Genomic DNA, 25,067 nt, shown 5'->3' with positions numbered 1-25,067 from the left:
ACATCTCTTTAACCTGTGCTTAACCCTCTCTCCACTCACATTGTCTGTACCTTTAAGACTTGATTAGCTGTAAAGACTCGCATTCCAATCGTAATTCTGTAAATTGAGTTCGTGTCTTTATATGCCCTGTTTGTGAACAGATCTCCCACTCACCTGACGAAGGAGCAGCGCTCCGAAAGCGAGTGGCGTTTGCTACCAAATAAACCTGTTGGACTTTAACCTGGTGTTGCGAGACTTCTTACTGTGTATTCCCCTACACAGCAGGGCCAACCATGGTGCCATAAGTTTGGCTGCTACTGTTATTTCCTGAGAGGCCATTCCCCTCAACAGTATTGTAATGACTTCAATCAGGCCATTGAGGTTGGCCTATTGGAATATGAACACCCTGATTAAGGAGATGCTGCTCAGATAGTTCAGTCGGTTGAGCATTGGGCTTTTAATCTGAGGGTCGTGGGTTCAAGTCCCTCTTAGGCCCAAGGTGGAGTCAATATCTTCACCCGCTGTTCAAACTGTTAACGTCGACTTTTCTTCCACCCTGAACGCAATTGCTTGAGATGCTCTTCAAGACAGATGGATATCTTTGCCATGACTTTGTAGCTTTAATAATCTATATTTACAAAAATTTATCACTTCCCCGTTAGTATAGTGGTTAGCATCCCCGCCTGTCATGTGGGAGATCGGCTTCAATTCCCCGACGGGGAGTTCGTCGCCATTTACCGATGGCAAAATGTACTCGTCCTGTTCACTGACTTGAAAGACAGAAAAAAAAGACTCGTGAAATAAAAGAGTTTCCTGATTAAGGAGTTAATTGATGGGCCAATCAGGGAGTCTTTTCCTTGTATTTAACCTGGAGTATCAGTACCTCGAAGGTAGACTGCTGACTGATAGCACTCTGTTGGGATACTTACTGCTGTTGGAATTGTAAATAAAGGGATTTTGGTGAAAGAATTTCTGCCTCCAAAGACTTATTACAGGTATGCAAAATGGTAAATCTGTTTTGCAGGGGAATGGCCACAGGAGATTCTTGCCTAGCCCCCTTGCTCTGTCTGGTGATCACCCATTCCCTTCTTGCCTGTGGAGTCTGAGCCTGGTCAGCGTGACCACCTCTCTCTATGTGCTATCCACGATACTCTCCGCCTTGTGAATGCTTCACAGTGTCTCTAGCCGCCGCACTAGCTCCGAAATGCGGGCTACCAGGAGCTGCAGCTGGGGACACTTCCTGCACACATGCTGACCCCAGGCTCTGGAAATGTTCCCGGCTTCCCACATGAAGCACAAAGAGCATACCATGGATTGGAGCTCTCTTGATATGACTTGCCCCCTTAAAATTAAACTTTTGGAAGATGCTTGATATCAGATTATATCCAATTCTCTAGGGCCCTTCATTTCTCGTTCTTACTGAATATAACCCTTACAAACTATAAACCTCAAAAACGACTCTGGAACTATAAGTGATATAACTATTAAATACTTACCCAACCATTCCCACTACTTGGAACAATCATCTCTTTCCCTTGTTTCCTCTACTGGTGCAACAGCACAAGAGCACTCCTAGGATTTAAAAGTTAGAAAGCGAGGAGAAAAAGCATAAAGCACGTCTTTCCCCTCAGCTCCAAATTCCTGATAGCCCGACATTCACTCTGGCTGCGTCTCACTCCAGATGAGGCCTTTTTCACAGTTTGTGCGCAATACCTTATCTTTCCCAATGTTGGTTTGCTCAAGAACTTCGCAATCTCTCTCCCTGAATTCCATACCTTCATAGAATTCATAGAAAATTCATAGAAATTCATAGAAACCCTACAGTGCAGAAGGAGGCCATTCGACCCATCGAGTCTGCACCGACCACAATCCCACCCAGGCCCTACCCCCACATATTTTACCCGCTAATCCCTCTAACCTACACATCCCAGGACTCTAAGGGGCAATTTTTTAACCTGGCCAATCAACCTAACCCGCACATCTTTGGACTGTGGGAGGAAACCGGAGCACCCGGAGGAAACCCATGCAGACACGAGGAGAATGTGCAAACTCCACACAGACAGTGACCCGAGCCAGGAATCGAACCCGGGACCCTGGAGCTGTGAAGCAGCAGTGCTAACCACTGTGCTACCGTGCCGCCCTTCATCCTCATTCTCTTGTGTGAAGACAGATGTGAAATATTTGTTCAGCATTCTACTAATGGCCTCTCGCTCTATCCACAGATTGCCCCCATGGCCCCTAATGGGCTCTACTCTATCCCTCATTATCCTCTTCCTATTGATATACTTATAGACTATCTTGGGATTTTCCCTACTTTTTCCAGTCAGAACTTTCTCATACCCCCCCCTTTTGCTTTCCTAATTGCTTTCTTAAGCTGCACCCTGCACTTTCTGTACTTCGCTAATGCCTCCTCTGATTTGCTGCCCTTGTACTTTTTTTTCCTTCTCATCATATCCTGATCATCCATGTATTAAGACTCAGACCAGAAACTTCAAGGTGTTTTGTGAAGTTAGCCTTGAGCCTAGGTTTTACATTTGATAACTGCATGGGTGATCTAAGGTATTTCACTCCATGTATGATTCAAGTGACCCACTAAGAAGCCTTTATCAAACAAAGTTTATTTAAGAACACAGAATATAACAAAAAGAATTAGCATAACTTCTATCAATTACAAGACTTAAACATGACACGGTATATTTCTTAACAGCGAGCTACTTCTATTGTTCTAATTTAAAATGATATCCAATAGACATACACCCTTCTTCAGAATTAGCTCAAAAACAAGTATGCCCACGAGATGCTGGAATTTCAGCTTCTTAACACTTCTGTACCGATGTCCAGGCAACAATTTTCAGAGAAGGATACATCCTCGAAATAGCAAAACCTCAGAGAAGCAAACCCAGTCTCTGGCAGTTCCCAGTCTTCAGTGCCCAGAGACGGAAAAGGATACCTCTGTTGCTGCAGCTTCCAAAGCAGCAACTCTTGGACAGCAGAATCTCCAAAAAAGAGACTTATCTCCTGGCAGATTCTAGTTTCCAACTTCAGAGAGGGGAAAATAGAGACACTGCTCTCTCAACTCCAAAAGCAGCATCTAAGCTTGTATATTCTATAGAAGAAAGCTTAGCTTCCCCATCACATGACCATATCTGCCAGTCATTCCAATGAAGCCCCACTCTGTAAAATCCCAGGAGAAAACTGTAGAACAGCATTAGTTCAGATTAAAACCAACATTCTAGCCATTTGAAACAATTAAACTGTTGCAACAACAATATAGCATACTGGTAGACACTACATCTCCGAGAGCATAAAAAACTGCTACAACAGATCCTGCACAAGAACATGGCTCAAACACATTTCTTAAGGCACAGTAGCACAGTGGTTATGGGTGGCACAGTGGTTAGCACTACTGCATCAAAGCGCCAGGGACCCAGGTTCAATTCCGGCCTCAGGTGTCTATCCATGTGGAGTTTGCACCTTCTCCCCATGTCTGCATGGATTTCCTCCGGGTGCTCCGGTTTCCTCCCACAGTCCAAAGATGTGTGAGTTAAGTTGATTGGTCATGCTCAATTGCCCCTTAGCATCATGGAGATTAGCAGGGTAAATATGTGTGGGGTTACGGAGATAGGGCCTAGTTGGGATTATTGTTGGTGCAGACTCAATTGACCGAATGGCCTCTTTCTGCACTGTATGGATTCTGTGATTCTATTCTATGACTTTCATCACACGTGGTTCTCTGGGCTTATTGCTCATTTCCATCACCCAAGAGGGAATATGCTGGGCTTGTACCCTCCCCAGTTCCTGTTTGAATGCCCCCATTACTGTTCTGTAGATTTCCCCATTAGTAGATGTTCGCAGTGTAACTTTGGCCAGATCATGCCTTATTTTACTAAACCCTGCTTTCCCCCAATCCAAAACTTTTTTTTGCAACCTGCCTATTTCTTTGACCATAACAAGCTTAAATTGTACCATGTTGTGATCACTATCACTAAAATGCATTTGACCAGTGGGGAATGGAGGTATAGACTGGTGTTAGCAGATGGAAACTATAGAGTAGAATGTAACTCGGGCTGAGAAAGAAAGAATTTGATGAATAATTGGCTTTTCCTTATTTTTCCTTTCTGTTTGTTTCAGTGCTCTTGCTGCTTTTTGAAGTTCTTGCTGCCTCTTCAGATTAAGAGACCTTGCAAGTCAGTGGAATTGGAGAAACACAACAGAAACATGCACGTTAAAGAACATGCCTGGATCATCCAGGAACAATAATAGAAATGCTGATTTCAGTGCTGAAGTTGAAGATTGAAAAACTGAGGAGTGTTCCACTTAGCACAGGTAATCTGAAACCCAATTTGGTGGTGTAGTTTGTCCCATATATTTGTATAGCCAGAAGTCCCAAGTTGATGATCCACCTAGGCCTTATCCTGAGCTCCTCAGCATCACAGATGACAGCCATCAGACAATTTGATTCATTTCACTTTGAAACTTTGAAGGCATTGGATACAGCAAAGGCTGTTACCCCTGACAACATCCGGCTGTCTTTCTGAAGAATTGCAAAAATTGTAGAGTAGTTCTAATCGGATCTTGAATTATCTGAATATAGATTAGGTAATGTAAAGTGCAGAGAGGGGCAAGAATTCTATTAGTGTGTTCAGGAAAATTTTCCACAGCAGTATGTGTCCGGTCTAACAAGAAAGGACGCCTGCTAGATCTGGATCTGAGGAATGAGTTGGGCCAAATGGATGAAGTGTCAGTTGGGGAACATTTGGGGGAGTGGCATGGGGGTGTTGCGGTTAAAATGAGGACTCGCATTGATTAGGACCAAAAATGAGATTTACACCTGTGAATGAAAACAAAAAGAAGCATCATTATATATAAGCATACAGATGCAACAACACATTCGGAACACCCTAGGAAAAAGTCCATTCATAAATTCAGTCGGTCTAGAGACTTCTGGACTCTGGAGGAACATCTCGACGCAGTACTGGGTGCTTCAGCAGGTAACAAATCCGAGCCCGCAGATGCAAAAGGCAAACTCATCAATCCAGAATCAACACCTTCCTTAGTAACTTCTTCCTCCTTGGCTTTTAAAACTGCTGGGTGCTTGGACTCCACATTAACCGCAGGTGTCACTGGGTCAGTAGCTGGCGTACATGAGTCCACAGTAGGACACACCTGCTGGACTTCTGGATCAGGCCCAACTCTCTACCTCAAAAGATCCACTTCTACAGCGTATGAGACTGACCCTGTTCTTTCCCCAATTTTGCCTGCAACCCATGTCTGTCCTCCACCAAACTTTCTTGCTGAGAAAGCCTTCCCATCAAATCTGGAAATTTGCCTAGCCTCCACCCTCCCCGTCAAATCTGAAAATAATAGATCTAAGCAGGTTTGTAGGCGATGTCCCATTAATAATTCAGCTGGTGTAACCACTGCGGTAGCATTCGGCTTGGTATAATGCAATAACAAGAAACTTGTCCAGCATAATGGCAGCAGCTTCAAAACTTGCTTTTTCATAGAAGCTTTAAACATTTGTATGGCTCATTTTGCTAAGCCATTTGAGATTGGGTGGGAAGGGGCTGACCGAACATGGTGTATGCTATTTAATTTGACAAATTTACGAAACTCCTCAGCTGTAAATGCTGTGCCATTGTCTGACACTAGGACTTCTGGGATGACATGGATGAGATGACTCTGAACTGGTTCCTACAGATTGGAGGGTAGCTAATGTAAGCCCGCTATTCAAAAAGGAAAGTAGAGAGAAAACAGGGAACTATAGACCAGTAAGCCTAACATCGGTACTGGTGAAGTTGCTAGAGTCCATTGTCAAGGATTTCATAACTCAGCATTTGGAAGGCGGTAGTATAATCAGATGAAGTCAGCATGGATTTACAGAAGGGAAATCATGCTTGATGAATCTATTGGAATTCTTTGAGGATGTTACTAGTAGAGTTGACCAAGGAGAACTAGCGGATGTGGTTTGTTTAGATTTTCAGAAGACTTTTGACAAGGTCTCACATAAGACCACTATGTAAAGCTAAAGCACATGGGAATGCAGGTAATGTCTTGAGATGGATAGAAAGCTGATTAGCAGATAGGAAGCAAAGAGTTGGTATAAATGGGTCTGTGACTAATGGGGTTCCACAGGGATCTATGCTCGGACCATTATAGGTTTAAGGTGCCAGGAACAAAGTTTAAAGGAGATATATGAGGCAGGTTTTTTACACAGAGGGAACCTGGAACTCGCTGCCGGGGAAGTAGTGGAAGCAGATGCAATAGTGATTTTAAGGGGGACAAATGCACGAATAGGATGGGAATAGAGGGATATGGTCCCTGGAAGAGTTTTAGTTCAGTCGGGCTGCATGCTTGGTGCAGGCTTGGTGGGCCAAAGGGCCTGTTCCTGTGCTGTAATTTTCTTTGTTCTTTGAATAACTGTTCACATTATATATTAATGAATTTGAAGAGGGAATTTGCAGATGATACAAAATTGGGTGGGAGGGTGAACTGTGAGGAGGATGCAGAGATGCTTCAGCATGATTTGGATAGGCTGAGTGTGTGGGTATCTGCATGGCAGATGCATTATGATGTGGATAAATGTAAGGTTATCCACTTTGGTAACAATAATAGGAAGACAGATTATTACTTGAATTACTTAAATTGAGAGAGGTGAACACTCAGCGAGACCTTGGTGTCCTCCTCGTGCATCAGTCGCTGAAAGTAAGCGTGCAGGTACAGCAGGCAATAAAGAAGCCAAATGGTACGTTGGCCTTCAAAGAACAAAGAACAGTACAGCACAGGAAACAGGCCCTTCGGCCCTCCAAGCCTGTGCCGCTTCTTGGTCCAACTAGACCAATCGTTTGTATCCCTCCATTCCCAGGCTGCTCATGTGACTATCCAGGTAAGTCTTAAACGATGTCAGCGTGTCTGCCTCCACCACCCTACTTGGCAGCGCATTCCAGGCCCCCACCACCTTCTGTGTAAAAAACGTCCCTCTGATATCTGAGTTATACTTCGCCCCTCTCACCTTGAGCCCGTGACCCCTCGTGATCGTCACCTCCGACCTGGGAAAAAGCTTCCCACTGTTCACCCTATCTATACCCTTCATAATCTTAGATCTCCCCTCATTCTCCGTCTTTCCAAGGAGAACAACCCCAGTCTACCCAATCTCTCCCCATAGCTAAGACCCTCCATACCAGGCAACATCCTGGTAAACCTTCTCTGCACTCTCTCTAACGCCTCCACGTCCTTCTGGTAGTGCGGCGACCAGAACTGGATGCAGTACTCCAAATGTGGCCTAACCAGCGTTCTATACAGCTGCATCATCAGACTCCAGCTTTTATACTCTATACCCCGTCCTATAAAGGCAAGCATACCATATGCCTTCTTCACCACCTTCTCCACCTGTGTTGCCACCTTCAAGGATTTGTGGACTTGCACACCTAGGTCCCTCTGTGTTTCTATACTCCTGATGACTCTGCCATTTATTGTATAACTCCTCCCTACATTATTTCTTCCAAAATGCATCACTTCGCATTTATCCGGATTAAACTCCATGTGCCACCTCTCCGCCCAATTTTCCAGCCTATCTATATCCTGCTGTATTGCCCGACAATGCTCTTCGCTATTCACAAGTCCAGCCCTCTTCGTGTCATCCGCAAACTTGCTGATTACACCAGTTACACCTTCTTCCAAATCATTTATATATATCACAAATAGCAGAGGTCCCAGTACAGAGCCCTGCAGAACACCACTGGTCACAGACCTCCAGCCGGAAAAAGACCCTTCGACCACTACCCTCCGTCTCCTATGGCCAAGCCAGTTCTCCACCCATCTAGCCACTTCTCCTTGTATCCCATGAGCCTTAACCTTCTTAACCAACCTGCCATGTGGGACTTTGTCAAATGCCTTACTGAAATCCATATAGACGACATCCACGGCCCTTCCTTCATCAACCGTTTTTGTCACTTGCTCAAAAAACTCCACCAAATTTGTAAGGCACGACCTCCCTCTTACAAAACCATGCTGTCTGTCACTAATGAGATTGTTCCGTTCTAAATGCACATACATCCTGTCTCTAAGAATCCTCTCCAGCAACTTCCCTACCACGGACGTCAAGCTCACCGGCCTATAATTTCCTGGGTTATCCCTGCTACCCTTCTTAAACAACGGGACCACATTCGCTATCCTCCAATCCTCAGGGACCTCACCCGTGTCCAAAGAAGCAACAAAGATTTCCGTCAGAGGCCCAGCAATTTCATCTCTCGTCTCCCTGAGCAGTCGAGGATAGATGCCATCAGGCCCTGGGGCTTTGTCAGTTTTAATGTTCCCTAAAAAAACCTAACACTTCCTCTCTTGTAATGGAGATTTTCTCTAACGGGTCAACACCTCCCTCCGAGACACTCCCGGTTAACACGCCCCTCTCCTTCGTGAATACCGATGCAAAGTATTCATTTAGGATCTCCCCTATTCCCTTGGGTTCTAAGCATAATTCCCCTCCTTTGTCCCTGAGAGGTCCGATTTTCTCCCTGACAACTCTTTTGTTCCTAACGTATGAATAGAATGCCTTAGGATTCTCCTTAGGATTCTCTTCATAGCGAGAGGATTTGGCTATAAGAATAGGGATGTTTTGCTGCAATTGTATAGGGCGCTGGCGAGGCCACACCTGGAGTATTGTCTGAAATTTTGGCATCCTTATCTGAGGAAGGATATCTTTACTATAGACGGAGTACAGCAAAGGTTTATCAGGCTGATTCTTCGGATGGCAGGTCTGTCATATGAGGACAGACTAAATTGGTTGGATTATATTCACTGGAGTTTAGAAGAGTGAGAGGGGATCTCATAGAAACTTCTAAAATTCTAACAGGGTTGGACAGGGTAGATTCAGAAAAAATATTCCAAATGGTGGGGAGTCCAGAACTAGGGATCATAGTTTGAGGATGAGGGGGTAAACCTTTTAGAACTGAGGTGAGGAGAAATTTCTTCACCCAGATGGTGGTGAATGTGTGTAACTCACTACCGCAGAAAGTAGCTGAGGCCAAAATGTCTGATTTCAAGACTAAATTGAATATAGCTCTTGGGGCTAAAGGGATCAAGGAATATGGGGGGAAGGGGGCAATCAGGATATTGAATTCGATGATCAGCCATGATCAAAATGAATGGCGGAGCAGGCCTGAAGAGCCGAATGGCCTACTCTGTTTCTATGTTTCTGTGATGGCAAAAATCTACCATAACTTGTCAATGGTGGCTGTGGCTGTTGTAGACGTCAACAGTTGGACATCTCGCCATTGAGAATGTGCATCAACCAAGATGGCAAACTTATGTCCTAAGAATGTCCTGGAAAATGTGTGTGCAGTCATAACCACGGCCAATTCCCACCGATGCATTTTTGCCGGTGGCAGCAATGTCTGCTGCGTTTCACAACTCGGGTACTGGCTGACCATTCTTTTGATTTTCTTTCTCGATGCCAGGCAAGTGCTTTCATCATACTTTACCCTGGATGTGTGTCGCGTAATTCCTGTAATAAAAGCCATCACACCTGTGGTAGCACCCTCACAATAACACGCCGTCCTCACATGTTATCTACATTCTACACTAATTAGGATCTGATTTGCTTTGATTTATCATAATTTTAATACCACTTGGTGCCTTTAGGTCCATGCTTTTACATGAGACCAGCAATATCTCCCACAGGTGCAACGCCAACACTATTTCTTGTGGTACAAGCAGTGACGGTACTGTCTGTAGCAGAGTGAAGCATCTGAATGCATCTGTTTTCGATATTTGCGTCCCAGGCCTATGCTTGAAAGACTCTGTATGCAGCTAACAATAAAGCTCGTCTCTGGACCCTCGCACAGCAAATTGGTGGCATTGGCTTATCTTCTCGGAATAAATCTAATAGTGGCTTGTGATCTGATATTATTGTGAAATATCTACCATCTATCATAGAATCTCCACAGTACAGAAGGAGGCCATGTGGCCCCTCGAGTCTGCACTGACTCTCCGACAGAGCATCTTAAAGGCTCAACTCCTGGCCTACTCCATGATTTACCCTGCTTCCCCAAAACATACATATCTTGGAACACTTAGGGGCAATTTATCATGGCCAATCTACCTAACCTACCCTGTGGGAGGAAACTGTGGGATTGTGGGAGGAAACCGGAGCACAGACACATGGAGGACGTGCAAACTACATACAGACTGCAAGTTGGAATCTATATAGATTATGATGCTATTGTGCCTTTAAGAAATGTATTTTAATCATGTTCAAGTTTTTCCAAGCAGGCCAGGCCTTTAGTTTTGGCACCGTGCTGTCTGTATTGGCATCTTTTGTGGTTACTGTAGCCAGATAATTGAAACAATGTTCATTTTTAATTTGGATTAATGCAGTTTCCTGGAGTGTTATGACCCTCTTTGAATTGTTGGGGGAAGAATGATTGATAGGTCAGGTGGTACCTTGGGACAGTTTTTTTCACTGAGAAAGTTCAAGGGTTAGTTTCAGTTTGTTAGAAGCTGTTTGGACTGCAGGCTGAACGCAGTGTTTTTGTCTCTCTCCCTGGTCTAAAGGACTAATTCACAGCAGGCATTGCAAAGCTGCCAGATCCAGCATCACATGAGCATACGTGCTTTCTGTGCTAAGCTGAGAAAGGGGTGGATGTTTGTAAGGATGTTTGGTTGGAACAGTATATTTAGCTGTTAAGTTTTATACAATATGGTATTTTTTCCTTGTTTGTAATTGGTAAAAGTTATTCTATTGTCTTATTGTACGTCAACTGTTTTCTTAAATAAACTTTGTTTGATAAAAGCTCCCGAGTGGGTCACTTGAATCATACCTGGAGTGGAACATCTTATGCTTACCCGTGCTAAATTCAAAGTGTAAAATGTATAAGTGCGAAGTGATTCATTTTGGGAGGACAAATTTGAATGCGGATTACAGGGTCAAAGATAGGGTTCTGAGGAATGTGGAGGAACAGAGAGATCTTGGGGTTCATATCCACAGATCTCTGAAGGTTGCCACTCAAGTGGATAGAGCCGTGAAGAAGGCCTATAGTGTGTTAGCGTTTATTAACGGGGTTTGAGTTTAAGAGCCGTAGGGTTATGCTGCAACTGTACAGGACCTTGGTGAGACCACATTTGGAATATTGTGTGCAGTTCTGGTCACCTCACTATAAGAAGGATATGGAAGCACTGGAAAGAGCGCAAAGGAGATTTACCAGGATGCTGCCTGGTTTGGAGGGTAGGTCTTATGAGGAAAGGTTGAGGGAGCTCGGGCTTTTCTCTTTAGAGCGGAGGAGGTTGAGAGGCGACTTAATAGAGGTTTATAAGATGATGAGGGGGATAGAGTGGACATTCAGAGACTATTTCCTTGGGTGAATGTAGCTGTTAGTAGGGGGCATAACTATAAGGTTCGTGGTGGAAGATATAGGAGGGATGTATGAGGTAGGTTCTTTACTCAGAGAGTGGTTGGGGTGTGGAATAGACTGCCTGCTGTGATAGTGGAGTCGGACACTTTAGGAACTTTCAAGCGGTTATTGGATAGGCACATGGAGCACACCAGAATGATAGGGAGTGGGATAGCTTGATCTTGGTTTCGGAAAAGGTTCGGCACAACATCGAGGGCCGAAGGGCCTGTACTGTTATATGTTTTATGTTCTATGTATGGTCTAGGCTGACTTCATAAAAACCTTGGGGTTTCTGACCTGGATTTTAAGAAGATGAAACTTCCTCACTATATTAATTACTGCATAAAGGGAGACACGGTGGCATAGTGGTTAGCACTGCTGCCTCACAGTGTCAAGGAACCAGGTTCGATTTCCGGCTTGGGTCACTGTGTGGAGTTTGCACGTTCTCCCCATGTCTGCGTGCATTTCCTCTGGGTGCTCTGGTTTCCTCCCACAGTCAGAAAGGCGTGCTGATTAGGTGCATTGGCCATGCTAAATTCTCCCTCAGTGTACCCGAACAGGCACCGGAGTTTGATTACTAGGGGATTTTCACAACTTAATTGCAGTGTTAATGTAAGCCTACTTGTGACACTAATAAATAAACAGGTTCTGTCAATTTGAGAATACTTGTTCTCAGAATCTGATAAGGTTCTTGACACAAATGTAATTGGCCTCTTTATTCCATCTGACATCTTGTGGGACAGGATTGCTCCCACACAATATGGTGATGCATCACAGATCACCAATGGTTTGGTTGGATGAAAATGTAAGGCACTGGGCAGGCTTGAAAGAATTTTGACGTAGCCTCGGGGTTCAAATAAATTTTGGCTTTAGCCCCTTTTATCTGTCCAAGTTCCTTCTGGAACAACTTCAGAGTATCTTCACAGTAGCTCTTAAAATGCTTCATCCCGAATATTAAATATGTCCAGCCAGCCTAAATTTTAGCTATTTCAACCAGTCTCATCCCTTACTGGAGATATCTGAATGCTTGTTCCCCTCTGACTGTGGCTGCGGCTCCAGTGTCGACCTCCAATTTAAGAGAACTGCTGTTGGCCATCAAGGCAATTTCTATAGGCGGCACCTTGTTGAATTGGATCTGGTTTAAAGTATAATCGTGGATCCCTTGTTGGGCTCTTCATCCAGTTGCTTTGATGGTATTAAACCAAGCATTTTTAGTTTTATTGTATGCTCTGTCCTGCCTGATTCATTCTGTACCATGCCTGTAAATGACCCTTCCTCTTGCAACAGAAACGTATGTAATTCCTGCACAGGCAAGTTTCCTGGGAATGCCTTTCCCCACAATGAAAACAAGCTTCCATTCCCAGTGCTGTACTCCCCTTCTGGGGCTCTGCTGCACTCTCACTCAGCCGCTCCTCACAGCAGCCATTTCCCACCACAAATGGTTCATCTCGGTGGGCACGCCATGTTCTTATGCCACTTATGCTCTGTTCAGCGCAGTCAGTCGCTTGGGTCATCTGTACAGCTTTTTCCAAAGAGCCTTTCGTCTCAGCCAGCAGATTTTTTTGTATTGTGAGGCTGTTGATCCCGAAGACTAAAGAGTCTCTTAATATTTCTCCTAAAGCTGGGACAGATTCACAGCACTCTGCTGACCCTTTCAATCTGGCCATGAACCCAGAGACAAACTCCCCTGGCTTCATCTCAGCAGAATGAAACTGATACCGCAACATGATGATTGAAGGTCGGAGGTTAAAATGGTCTTTGACCAATTCCACTATCTGGTCAAAGACTTCTGGGATGGTTCTCCCAAAAACATTCAAAGTGTTGAATTTGTGTGAAAAATTGAATAAATCATGCTGGATTTTTCAGTGGGAGTTTAGAGAAGAATTTCCCACAATCTGTGTACTGCAGGGTGCACTAGTGCGAATTACGCTCAAAAGAGGCCGGCAGCATAGCGCTGAGCTGGCCATTGCGCATGCGCCGATCTGTAAGCGCTGAGATCGGCGCATGCGCAGTGGCCCCTGTTTGCCAGCTTCCCGATTGCTGGGCAGCCCCCCACGAGCCCCGCAACGCTGGCCCTCCGAGCCCACCATGGCCTGATCGCTGGTCCCCCAAACATGCCCGGGCCCAGCCTTCTAACCCACCACCCCCCCCCCGCACTGGCAGCCCTGATCTTCCCAGCCCCCTCGCAGTGCCAATCCCCCCCCACTGATCCCTACCCCCACCCATGGCCAGCCCAGATCGCTGGCTTCCCTCTCTCCACCGCCCCCCCCCCCCCCCACCACCACCAATTGCCCCATTAGGCCCCTCCCCCTTGGCATTGCTCCATGCCCGATGGGCAGTGCCAAGGTGCCCCCGACATTGCACTTTGTCATGTGGGCAGTGCCAGGGAGCCCAGGCTGCCACTGCCAAGTTACCAATGCGGCACGGTAGCACAGTGGTTAGCACTGCTGCTTCACAGCTCCAGGGACCTGGGTTCGATTCCCGGCGTGGGTCACTGTCTGTGTGGAGTTTGCACATTCTCCTCGTGTCTGCGTGGGTTTCCTCCGGGTGCTCTGGTTTCCTCCCACAGTCCAAAGATGTGTGGGTTAGGTTCATTGGCCATGCTAAAAAAATTGCCCCTTAGTGTCCTGAGATGCGTAGGTTAGAGGGATTAGCGGGTAAATCTGTAGGGATATGGGGGTAGGGCCTGGGTGGGATTGTGGTCGGTGCAGACTCGATGGGCCAAATGGCCTCTTTCTGCACTGTAGGGTTTCTATGATTTCTTCTTTGAGATGGCACTCACCCCTACCACCTGATGCTCTGGGGGCCCCGATTGCCCCCCCTTTCACTCCAGTGGGATCAGGCTGCCAGCTCCACGCAAGTGGAGAGATACTGTAAACCCCGCTGGAGTGAAATACTCAAATATTCCTGGCAGGGGGTAGAGGCTAGCAAATCCGGAGACTTCAGTACTGGACCCGCTAATTATATTTAAATAAACATTTAGATTGGCAGCTGCATATATAATGCAGTTCTGCGCCGATTTCCAGTGCGGCACTGGGATAAGTGCTCGGACCTGGGCGCCTAGCGCGCATTGTGCTAATCCGGCGCTGCTTAAATCTCCTGGCCTGCTAAAAAATCAGTGCAGTGGGATGTGAGAATCGCCCCCTTTGTGTCTGGTGCTTCAGGTGATGTTAGACTGCTCACAAGGCTGTAAGTTTGTGGGCCACAGACCGTGAATAGTATTACCTTTCATTTGCCTCCGCCATGATCTCATTAGCTATGAAGAAATGATTCAACCTTTTGATATATTGCCCTCAGCTGTCAACTTCTGGGTCAAATGATAGGCATGTTTAGGGTGTCTATCTGTTTGTTTTCAATTTTGATCACTTTCCTCTCCCTCTAACTGTGCACTGCGATCTCTCGATGACTGATGTAATTTTTCCTTGTCACCAGTGTAGTAAATTGAAAGGTGACTCGTGGCACAGATAAGAAATGGTTTACTCTTTTCTCCTCCCTGGCTCCAAATGAGGATCCTCCCTGTTTCAGGACACGCGCCCTTGCTCCCGTTTGGCTTGGCTTCCCGCATCATAGGTCTGGCCCTTAAAGGGGCCACATTACCACAATCTACATTCCCACAAATGTGTTCAATAAGCTAAAAAGGTTTTCTCCTTGTGGGAGGGACCACTCATTACCTCGTTGTTCTACAAAATCTCAATAGCCTTATAATTCTCACCTGCAAGGACTTTGTTAATATAATAACAAATCCAACTTTCTAATCCTTTGTTTGCCTCTGTTATTAGCTTATACTCAAATTTATTGGCCGTCACCAAAACTTCAAGGTCATGAGGCCTTCTGCTTCTAGTTCTGTTTATAGACTGTTCATGAAGGGGAAGTCATGTTTGGCAAATTTATTAGAATTCTTTGAGGTGGTAATGCGCAGGATAGATAACCAGTAGATGTAATATACTTGGAATTCCAAAAGCTGTTTGATAAGGTACCTCATAAAAGGCTACTTAATAGATATCAGCATGGATAGTGGATTGCCTAACTGACAAAAGACCGGGAATTGGACTAAGAGGATCATTTTCAGGATGGCAACCTGTAACTAATGGAGTGCATAGGGATCAGCACTGGGGCCACAATTATTTACAGTATATATTGATGACTTGGACAAGGGAAATGAATGTACTATTGCCAGGTTTGTGAATGACAAAAGTAGCTGGGGAGGCAAGTGGTGAGGATAACACAGAGTCTACAGATGGATATAGACAGGTTATATGAGTGGGCAAAAACTTGGCAGATGGAATATAATGTTGAAAAATGTGAAGTTATGTATTTTGCTAGGAAGAATGAAGGAGCTAAATATTATTTAACTGGAGAAAGATGCAGAAAGTTGGAGCACAGGGATTTGAAAGTCATTGTGCATAAATCATAAAAAGCTGGCATGCAAGTTCTGCAGGTAATTGGAAACACAAGTGCAACATTAACCTTTATTTCAAAGGGAATGGAGTATGAAAAAGGGAAGTCTTGCTAAAGTTATACAAGGCCACACCTGAAATATTGTGAACATTTTTGGTCTCTTTATCCGAAGGAAATTTAGGATGGGATTCTCCCCGAAAGAATTCTTAAGTGCCAAATTCGCGTAAAAACTGGAGTAAATCCCGCTGTTTTTTTCCAGTCTTTTATCAGCTGGCCCCAGGCATTGGAAATGTTCCTGGCCTCCCACATGCAGCAAGAATAAACCATAGCTTCGAGCTCTCCTGCCATGACTAAAACCTTTAGAAAGGGAAAAAAGAAAATAATTCCCTATCTTTGCCTAAACAATTAGTTTCAATTTAATATGGTTTGGAAATACCCACCATAGAACATAGAACATTACAGCGCAGAACAGGCCCTTCGGCCCACGATGTTGCACCGACCAGTTAAAAAAAAACTGTGACCCTCCAACCTAAACCAATTTCTTTTCGTCCATGAACCTATCTACGGATCTCTTAAACGCCCCCAAACTAGGCGCATTTACTACTGATGCTGGCAGGGCATTCCAATCCCTCACCACCCTCTGGGTAAAGAACCTACCCCTGACATCGGTTCTATAACTACCCCCCCTCAATTTAAAGCCATGCCCCCTCGTGCTGGATTTCTCCATCAGAGGAAAAAGGCTATCACTATCCACCCTATCTAAACCTCTAATCATCTTATATGTTTCAATAAGATCCCCTCTTAGCCGCCGCCTTTCCAGCGAAAACAATCCCAAATCCCTCAGCCTCTCCTCATAGGATCTCCCCTCCATACCAGGCAACATCCTGGTAAACCTCCTCTGCACCCTCTCCAAAGCCTCCACATCCTTCCTGTAATGTGGGGACCAGAACTGCACACAGTACTCCAAGTGCGGCCGCACCAGAGTTGTGTACAGTTGCAACATAACGCTACGACTCCTAAATTCAATCCCCCTACCAATAAACGCCAAGACACCATATGCCTTCTTAACAACCTTATCTACTTGATTCCCAACTTTCAGGGATCTATGCACACATACACCTAGATCCCTCTGCTCCTCCACACTATTCAAAGTCCTCCCGTTAGCCCTATACTCAACACATCTGTTATTCCTACCAAAGTGAATTACCTCACACTTCTCCGCATTAAACTCCATCCGCCACCTCTCGGCCCAACTTTGCAACCTGTCTAAGTCTTCCTGCAAACTACGACACCCTTCCTCACTGTCTACCACACCACCGACTTTGGTGTCATCAGCAAATTTGCTAATCCACCCAACTATACCCTCATCCAGATCATTAATAAATATTACAAACAGCAGTGGCCCCAAAACAGATCCCTGAGGTACACCACTTGTAACCGCACTCCATGATGAATATTTACTATCAACCACCACCCTCTGTTTCCTATCCGCTAGCCAATTCCTGATCCAATTTCCTAGATCACCCCCAATCCCATACATCTGCATTTTCTGCAGAAGCCTACCATGGTGAACCTTATCAAACGCCTTACTAAAATCCATATATACCACGTCCACTGCCTTGCCCCCATCCACCTCCTTGGTCACTTTCTCAAAAAACTCAATAAGGTTAGTAAGGCACGACCTACCTGCCACAAAACCATGCTGACTATCACCTATCAATTCATTACTCTCCAAATAACTATAAATCCTATCCCCATAACTATAAATCCTATCACCAGGACTTACTCACCAAACAGCTGCGTCCATTGGTCTCACTTTCTGACTTGTAATGTCTGTGCCTTTTTTTTGGTCAGAGGAGGACCGAGGGAGGGAGGCTCCTTGACACCAGTACTTCCACTTCCCACTTTTCAGCAGATATGACTGCAGCGACTTCTCCCAGAATGCTCTCACTACGACTCGCACCAATTTTTACAGATGCACCATTGAAAGCATCCTTTCCAGATGCATCACAGCTTGATATGGCTCCTGCTCTGACCAAGACCACAAGAAACTACAAAGAGTTGTGAAAGTAGCCCAATCCATCACACAAACCAGCCTGCCACCCACTGCTGTCCATACTTCCCGCTGTCTCGGGAATGCAGCCAGCATAATCAAGGACCCCACTAGTGCTGATAGATTGGCGCATGCGCTCAGCTTTATGCAGCTGGCCTCACCAGTGGGAATTGGCCCTGCTCACTGATTTTTAGCGTGATTCATGCTAGTGCACTCTATGATGCACAGAGTGTGAGATATTTATTTTGAGTTATTTATTTTTCAGTGATTTTTGTGTTTAAAATTGGAGGTTTTTTCCGAAACCAGAAGTAGGCCCAGGAGAGGCCAGGGAAGGTTTTTGGTGGGTTTAAAAGCAGGCCGCACTTTTGAGCGGGCAGTGGAGTAAGCAGGGAGCAGAGTGAGAGCTGAAAGGGCTTTGGCTCTAAGGGCTTAGGCAGAAAGGGTGAGGCGGGGTAAGTTTAATTCGTTTTGTTGTCTCTTCAATTGCAAATCTTAACTTCAGTGTAGGGAAGCTGGTAAAAGAGGTGGAGGAGTAGCATTGTTAATCAAGGATAGTTTAACGGCTGTGGAAAGGCACTTCGAGGGGGATCTGCATACTGAGGTAATATGGGCTGAAGTTAGAAATAGGAAAGGAGCGGTCACGTTGTTAGGAGTTTACTATAGGCCCCCAAATAGTAATAGAGATGTGGAGGAAGAAATTGCTAAGCAGATTATGGATAGGTGACCCCCTCACTGAGCCTGGGGGTCTGGAGTGCTTATACTTCAATGCAAGGAGCGTAGCAGGTAAAACAGACGAACTTGGGGCCTTAATGCGCACGAGGAATTTGGATGTGGTTGCGGTGACAGAGACTTGGTTGAAAGAGGGACAGGACTGGCAGCTGAATATTCCAGGGTACAAGTGTTTTAGGCGAGACAGAGGAGGGGCCAAAAGAGGTGGGGGAGTAGCGGTATTGGTTGGAGAGCATATTACAGCGGTGCAGAGGGAGGACAATTCGGAGGAGTCGTGTAGCGAGTCACTCTGGGTGGAGCTTAGAAACAGGAAAGGCGCAGTCACTATGTTGGGGGTGTACTACAGGCCCCCCAACAGCCCAAGGGAAGTGGAAGAATGGATATGTCAGGAGATACTGGATAGGTGCAGGAAATATAGGGTTGTTGTACTGGGAGACTTTAATTTCCCTGGTATAGACTGGAAATCGCTGAGGGCAGGGACTCTGGATGGGGAGGAATTTGTAAAATGTGTACAGGAGGGTTCGTTGGAACAATATGTGGACAGCCCGACTAGAGAGGGGGCTATACTGGACCTGGTACTGGGGAATGAGCCCGGTCAGGTCTTCAAAGTTTTGGTTGGGGAACATGTGGCAAATAGTGACCACAATTCTGTTAGCTTTAGGATAGTGATGGAAAAGGATGAGTGGTGTCCCAAAGGTAAGGTGTTGGATTGGGGGAAGGCTAACTTTATTGGGATAAGGCAGAAATTGGCAGCTCTTGATTGGGAGAGGCTGTTTGAGGGTAAATCCACATCTGGTATGTGGCAGTCTTTTAAGGAACGGTTGTTAGGGCTACAGGACAAGCATGTGCCTGTAAAAAAGAAGGATAGGAAGGGTAGGATTAGGGAACCGTGGATAACCAGGGAAATTGAGGGACTGGTCAAAAGGAAAAGAGAGGCGTATGTTAGGTCCAATCAGCTAAAAACGGAGGGAGCTCTGGAGGAGTACAATGAAAGTAGGAAAGTACTCAAACGGGGAATTAGAAGAGCAAAAAGGGGTCACGAAATGTTCTTGGCAGACAGGATTAAGGAGAATCCCAAGGCATTTTATTCATACGTTAGGAACAAAAGGGTTGTTAGGGAAAAAATCGGACCTCTCAGGGACAAAAGTGGGGACTTATGCTTGGAGCCCAAAGAGGTAGGGGAGATCCTAAATGAATACTTTGCGTCGGTATTCACAAAGGAGAGGGATGTGTTGACTGGGAGTGTCTCTGAGGGGAGTGTTGAACCGTTGGAGAAAATCTCCATTACAAAGGAGGAAGTGTTAGGTTTGTTAGAGAATATAAAGACTGACAAATCCCCAGGGCCTGATGGAATCTATCCAAGGCTGCTCAGGGAGACGAGAGGTGAAATCGTTGGGCCTCTGACGCAAATCTTTGTCTCGTCACTGGACACAGGTGAGGTCCCAGAGGATTGGAGGATAGCCAATGTGGTCCCGTTATTTAAGAAGGGTAGGAAGGATAACCCGGGTAATTATAGGCCGGTGAGCTTGACGTCCGTGGTGGGGAAGTTGTTGGAGAAGATTCTTAAAGATAGGATGTATGCGCATTTAGAAAGGAATAAACTCATTAACGATAGTCAACATGGTTTTGTGAGAGGGAGGTCATGCCTCACTAACCTGGTGGTGTTTTTTGAAGAAGTGACCAAAATGGTTGACGAAGGAAGGGCCGTGGATGTTGTCTATATGGACTTTAGTAAAGCGTTTGACAAAGTCCCTCATGGTAGGCTAGTGAAAAAGGTTGGATCCAATGGGATAAAGGGGGAGGTGGCTAGATGGGTGGAGAACTGGCTTGGTCATAGAAGACAGAGGGTGGTAGTGGAAGGGTCTTTTTCCGGCTGGAGGCCTGTGACTAGTGGTGTACCGCAGGGCTCTGTATTGGGACCTCTGCTGTTTGTGATTTATATAAATGATCTGGAAGAAGGAGTAACTGGGGTGATCAGTAAGTTTGCGGACGACACAAAACTGGCAGGACTTGCAGATAGTGAGGAACATTGTCAGAGGCTGCAGAAGGATATAGATAGGCTGGAAATTTGGGCAAGGAAATGGCAGATGGAGTTCAATCCTGATAAATGCGAAGTGATGCATTTTGGTGGGAATAATGTAAGGAGGAGCTACACGATAAATGGAAGAACCATAAAGGGTGTAGAGACGCAGAGGGACCTGGGTGTGCAAGTCCACAGATCTTTGAAGGTGACGTCACAGGTGGAGAAGGTGGTGAAGAAGGCATATGGCATGCTTGCCTTTATAGGACGGGGCATAGAGTATAAAAGTTGGGGTCTGATGTTGCAGATGTATAGAACGTTGGTTCGGCCGCATTTGGAATACTGCGTCCAGTTCTGGTCGCCACACTACCAGAAGGATGTGGAGGCTTTGGAGAGAGTACAGAGGAGGTTTACCAGGATGTTGCCTGGTATGGAGGGGCTTGGTTATGAGGAGAGATTGGGGAAACTGGGGTTGTTCTCCTTGGAAAGACGGAGGATGAGGGGAGACTTAATAGAGGTGTATAAAATTATGAAAGGCATAGATAGGGTGAACGGTGGGAAGCTTTTCCCCGGGTCGGTGGTGACGTTCACGAGGGGTCATAGGTTCAAGGTGAAGGGGGGGAGGTTTAACACAGATATCAGAAGGACATATTTCACACAGAGGGTCGTGGGGGCCTGGAATGTGTTGCCGGGCAAGGTGGTGGAGGTGGACACACTGGGAACGTTTAAGACTTATCTAGACAGCTATATGAACGGAGTGGAAATGGAAGGATACAAAAGAGTGGTCTAGTTTGGACCAGGGAGCGGCGCGGGCTAATTGTTCCTTGTTTCTCGTGGAAGTGGAAATGACTAGGGTTGGGAAGCATTTTCCGATCAGGGCCATTGTGATCTCCTGGACTCGTTTCGATCGCCTCAGGGGGTCGGAGAGGAATTTCCCAGATTTTTTTTTCCCCATATTGGCCCTGGGGTTTTTCACTCTGGGTTTTCGCCTCTCCCTGGAGATCACATGGTCTGGAATGGGGGGGTGGGGGTGAGTTAATAGGTTGTAATGAACAAAGCATCGTAGCTGTGGGGGACAGCTCGGTGGATAGGATATTGGTATGTAGATAGGCTGGAAAATTGGGCGGGGATCCTGGATTCAGGATTCAATCCTGGACCGGGGAGCGGCGCGGGCTTGGAGGGCTGTATTGTTCTTTGTTCTTTGTTCTTTGTGTGGGGGACACAGGGTAGTTGTCATGGGGGACTTTAACTTTCCAAATATTGATTGGAACCTTTGTAGGTCGAATAGTTCGGATGGGGCAGTTTTTGTGCAGTGTGTGCAGGAGGGTTTCCTGACACAATATGTGGATAGGCCGACAAGAGGTGGGGCCACATTGGATTTGGTACTGGGAAATGAACCAGGCCAAATGTTAGATTTGGTTGTGGGAGAGCACTTTGGAGATAGTGACCACAATTCGGTGTCTTTTGTTATTGCAATGGAGAGGGATGGGGCCGTACGGCAGGGCAAGGTTTATAATTGGGGGAGAGGTAATTATGATGCGATTAGGCAAGAATTAGGGGGCATAAGATGGGAACAGAAACTGTCAGGGAAAGGCACTAAAGAAAAGTGGAACTTTTTCAAGGAACAAATACTGTGTGTCCTTGATAGGTATGTCCCTGCCAGGCAGGGAGGAAATGGCCGAGTGAGGGAACCCTGGTTCACAAAAGAGGTGGAATGTCTTGTAAAAAGGAAGAGGGAAGCTTATGTAGGGATGAGGAAACAAGGTTCAGATGGCTCGATTGAGGGTTACAAGTTAGCAAGGAATGAGCTGAAAAAGGGGCTTAGGAGAGCTAGGAGGGGGCATGAGAAGTCCTTGGCGGGTTGGATCAAGGAAAACCCCATGTGAGGAATAAAAGAATGACCAGGGTGAGGTTAAGGTCGGTCAAGGACAGTAGTGGGAACTTGTGTATGGAGTCAGTAGAGATAGGAGAGGTGATGAATGAATACTTTTCTTCAGTGTTCACCAAGGAGAGGGGCCATGTTTTTGAGGAAGAGAAGGTGTTACAGGCTAATAGGCTGGAGTAAGTAGATGTTCGGAGGGAGGATGTACTAGCAGTTTTGAATAAACTGAAGGTCGATAAGTCCCCTGGGCCTGATGAAATATATCCTAGGATTCTTTGGGAGGCAAGGGATGAGATTGCAGAGCCTCTGGCTTTGATCTTTGGTCCTCACTGTCCATGGGGATGGTGCCAGAGGACTGGAGAGTGGCGAATGTTGTTCCCCTGTTTAAGAAAGGGAATAGAAATGACCCTGGTAATTATAGGCCGGTTAGTCTTACTTCGGTGGTTGGTAAATTGATGGAAATGGTCCTTAGGGATGGGATTTACGACCATTGAGAAAGATGCGGATTAATCCGGGATAGTCAGCACGGATTCGTGAAGGGCAAGTCGTGCCTCACAAATTTGATAGAATCTTTTGAGGAGGTAACTAAGTGTGCAACCACTTTAAATAAAGAGCGACATTGGATTTATTCATGATTTAATATTGATTATCATATATCAGTGACTTGTAGTTTTGGATATTTTCATGGGAATCTACCTATTGCATCTGTTCATAATATTTTTTCCGATCATGTGATATGGTGTTGTTGCCAGGCCAGCAATTATTGCATATCTTCAGAAGGTGCTGGTGAATCACCTTACTGAACCACTGCAGATCCGCACTAAGTACCTTTATCAAAGACTATTTCCTCGGGTGGATGGAGCTATTACAAGGGGGCATAACTATAGGGTTCATGGTGGGAGATATAGGAAGGATATCAGAGGTAGGTTCTTCACGCAGAGAGTGGTTGGGGTGTGGAATGGACTGCCTGCAGTGATGGTGGAGTCAGACACTTTAGGAACATTTAAGCGGTTATTGGATAGGCACATGGAGCACACCAGGATGGTAGGGAGTGGGATAGCTTGATCTTGGTTTCAGATGAAGGTCGGCACAACATCGTGGGCCGAAGGGCCTGTTCTGTGCTGTACTGTTCTATGTTCTATGTTCTAAATACTATTCCTTTTCTCTATGGTTTCTGCCCCGTAAATCTTTCTTTGCTCTATCCCTCTTTTACTGTACAAATGCAAAGCAGGCAACGTTGCGACCCCCACCCCACCACCTCCCGTGTTTTGAATGTCAGCAAATAAACTAATCCAATCAGTTCATCGTATCTCAAGCTTGCTCTGGGGCTATTGCTAGAAATTGGATCACACCAAAACTGAGGAACTGGCAAATGCACCACCGCTTAACAAGGGGGAAGCAAATCAAGACACTTTTGTGTTTATGGATCAGTGGTGAAAAGAGAAATTAGCGCCTCCTCCTGTCTCTAACAACAGTTTTCTGTTTTTAGCTTAGTAACTTGTTTGAAAGCCATTCTGCCATCTGTTCCTTGACTCTAGAAGCTCTAACTGTAGCCACGGTAGCACAGTGGTTAGCACTGCTGCTTCACAGCTCCAGGGACCTGGGTTCAATTCCCGGCTTGGATCACTGTCTGTGTGGAGTTTGCACATTCTCCTCGTGTCTGCGTGGGTTTCCTCCGGGTGCTCCGGTTTCCTCCCACAGTCCAAAGATGTGCGGGTTAGGTTGATTGGCCATGCTAAAATTGCCCCTTAGAGTCCTGGGATGCGTAGGTTAGAGGGATTAGTGGGTAAAATATGTAGGGATATGGGGGTAGGGCCTGGGTGGGATTGTGGTCGGTGCAGACTCGATGGGCCGAATGGCCTCTTTCTGTGCTGTAGGGTTTCTCATAATATGGTACCTTGTCCCAGCCTTTTGAAAATCCAAATATTGCATGTTGTATGTTTCCTCACCTACACTTTCTGTTGCTTATTCAAATATGATTGGTCAACCATCCGCTTTTGAAACCTATGCTGACTATTATTTATCCTATTTTCATGTTTTTCCGTACATCTTTGAGGGATTTGCATACATTCTGACCAGTGATTTTGAGCTAACTGGTATCTAATACTCTGGATTTGCTCCTTTATCCTCTTTGAATGCAGAACTTAGTTATCTGCCAATGTTCTTACACTGTTCACTTACCTATTGAATTTTTATGTATACAAATATATAAACTCATGCCTCTTCTATCTCTCCCTTAGTTTCTTCAAGTATGTACAGATCCGATTCTTCCAGATGAACTAAACAGCATTGAATTTAAGAAAACAAAATTTGCTGTTGGATCAACTCATGGGCTGATGACAAAGATCACCAACAATTGCGGAGGTAATGAGCAAATCTTTTCACTTAGGTGAAGAGTCAGAGAATTTTCAAGGATTGTATTGGGCTATTGAAAAAAATTCAAAGATAGCTTATAAAGGAATCACTGGGTTTAGTGGAATTTTTCAATGAGTACTTTGCATTGGTCTTCACTCTTCAAAATGATGCTTTGAATTATAATTGAATGATTTTACTAATACAATGAGCAATTTTAAATTAGATTAACAGATATTTCAGATAGAATAACTTGAAAATAGATAG

General features: G+C 45.4%; 1 protein-coding gene across 1 annotated transcript in view; it reads left to right on the top strand.

Annotated features, from left to right (window-relative positions):
* nr2c2 (nuclear receptor subfamily 2, group C, member 2) overlaps nucleotides 1-25,067 on the top strand; it is a 388,941-nt gene that overhangs the window by 51,409 nt on the left and 312,465 nt on the right. Inside the window, exons 2-3 of the mRNA XM_078210136.1 lie at nucleotides 4,111-4,305; nucleotides 24,689-24,812. The gene's annotated coding sequence lies outside the window, so the exon portion shown is untranslated. The remainder of the gene's footprint in view (nucleotides 1-4,110; nucleotides 4,306-24,688; nucleotides 24,813-25,067) is intronic.

This window comes from Mustelus asterias, chromosome 3 (genome assembly GCF_964213995.1).
Source record: "Mustelus asterias chromosome 3, sMusAst1.hap1.1, whole genome shotgun sequence".
Lineage (NCBI taxonomy): Eukaryota > Metazoa > Chordata > Chondrichthyes > Carcharhiniformes > Triakidae > Mustelus > Mustelus asterias.
This window is presented reverse-complemented; position numbering and strand designations above follow the sequence as displayed.